The following is a 2,184-nucleotide window of genomic DNA, read 5'->3' on the forward strand; positions in this document are numbered from 1 at the left end:
GCCGCCAAAGGAAAAGAACAACAAAGGAAATGCTGTCCACTCGCCGACACAATACCGTTGTGTACCGGTGGTGACAGCACAAGCAGAACCCTCTGCAAGACACCAGAAACAAATTATAACCAAAGAATACTGCGGCCTAGGCCGACGGACGCGGCAAAGCCGCTACTCACGGAACCGGGACAAATACTGGCAAACGGACAGGAACCCCCAATGTAGCCGACACAGACTCTCAGAACTGGAGGACAGACAGAATCCCAAACGACAGACCGGTGGACACCAAGAAGCCAGATACTCGACCAGGCACAGACAAAGCCACAGGACTTCTGGACAGGAATGCTTCACGGCAGGACATAAGAACAGACACTGGAACCGACACAGGAACCGACACAGGAACCGACACTGGGACTGACACAGGAACCGACACAGGAACCGACACTGGAAGCAGCTAGACAGACACTGCTAGACAGGAGCTCAGGAACTGGCAGGGACTAACTCAGAACTCAAGAACTCTGGAACCTTGGAAATATCACCAGCGTCTGTGAATTGCACTGTGCCAGAATATAACAGAGAGTCTTAATTAATTATGTCGTGCAGCTGCCCTGCTGCACAACTGAGAGGTGCAATCAACAGACAGGTGAGGCTGAACACATGGGAACAAGCTGCAATTGCACAGACTCACCACCGGCAGAGTATTCTTAAACCAGAGCAATGGGAAATCCTGGCCTGCAAGACAACTATAAACATAAAATAGGAATGAACCACTACCTGTGGTTCATAACAGTACCCTCTCCTTAAGGGTGAGCTCCGAACACCCCATGACACCCACGTGGAACATAAACAGAAGTATAACATAAAATACATAACCAAAATGCAAAACAGGAATGAGCCACAGCCGTGGCTCATAACATTACCCCCCCCTTGAGGAGGGGTCAAAGGACCCCAAAATTCTGGTTATCCAAAACAAGGTATACATTAATAAACCTGACACTGGAATAAACATACAAAGATAAGAAACAGAAACAAGCTGAGGCAACAGCTTGTAACAGTGCCCCCCTCTTGACGGTGGCCACTGGACACAAGACAAGGGGGGGGGGGAAACAACTTTTTTTTTAATATCTCAAGGCAAGAGTCAATAATCATTTCTTTTTCTTCTTCTTATTTTTACAAAGTTCTTGAGGTCTGACCAAAGTAATTCCCCAAACATTGTTTGAACTGATGGTACCTCCCAGCAAGGCTGGGTTCAAATCAGAGATTGGTTTCTTAACCTTGGGAGCTGAACTTTCAGGCAAAGTACTACTATTAGGAAACAGTGAGGAGAAAAAAGAGACTCTTTTGTGGGCGCACTCTTTACTATTAAGACAATAATGTAGATATTATATAATTAGAATACGGAGAAAATCTAGATATAAAATATAACTTTTATTAGCATCATAGAATAAAAGGGTGTATAGTCGTCAAATAAGGTGACATACCAATGTATACAAAAATTATTATGTTGATCCTCAGTAACACAAACTGATAATATGTAAATAATTGTACAAATAGTAACAGGTCAATGCTAAAATTAGCATAATTGGTCCCGATTGCATAAATCTGGAAGGAATGCCATGAAAGATAAATGAAATATAACGCCTAAGGAAGATTCTAGGGCTGCCTCAGCTGGTTGGTCCTATGACCGTGCCAAATCTAATTGTAGTGGTAATTTGCTCGCTGATTAAACAAAGAATAGAACAGGTGAAGAAAAGATAGCAGTGTGAATCTGCTGTCAGCGTTAGACTCAGAGCGTGATGGACCAATGTAAGCTCTACAACACCGGGTATTCCTCAATGGTCACCCACTTGAGTACTGACCCAGCCTGACACTGATTAGCTTCCAAGATCGGACGGTTTCGGGCGTTTACAGTGTGGTATGATAGTAGAGGATTGCGGATGACAGCGAGGGCTCTGGAATCACTGATGAGAGTTCACTAAATATTTGGTAGAAAGATAAAGATGGATCTGCTGCCAATGTTAGACAGGGGTCACCCCTGAATCAGTGGTGAGAGTCCACGAAAAAGAAATAAAGGATGAAAAGCCGATAATGGTGCCAATCAACTGTGCATGCAAATTAGTATATACATACCAGTTTATTACAACTGGAGTTACTGTTATGTATACACATTAACAAATGATAGAGAGTGAAGAA

General features: G+C 43.5%; 1 pseudogene; it reads right to left on the reverse strand.

Annotated features, from left to right (window-relative positions):
- Nucleotides 1-1,801: 1,801 nt before the first annotated feature.
- LOC134967057 (5S ribosomal RNA) lies at nucleotides 1,802-1,920 on the reverse strand (annotated as a pseudogene).
- Between the last annotated feature and the right edge of the window lie 264 nt (nucleotides 1,921-2,184).

The sequence above is a fragment of the Pseudophryne corroboree genome, chromosome 10 (genome assembly GCF_028390025.1).
Source record: "Pseudophryne corroboree isolate aPseCor3 chromosome 10, aPseCor3.hap2, whole genome shotgun sequence".
NCBI lineage: Eukaryota > Metazoa > Chordata > Amphibia > Anura > Myobatrachidae > Pseudophryne > Pseudophryne corroboree.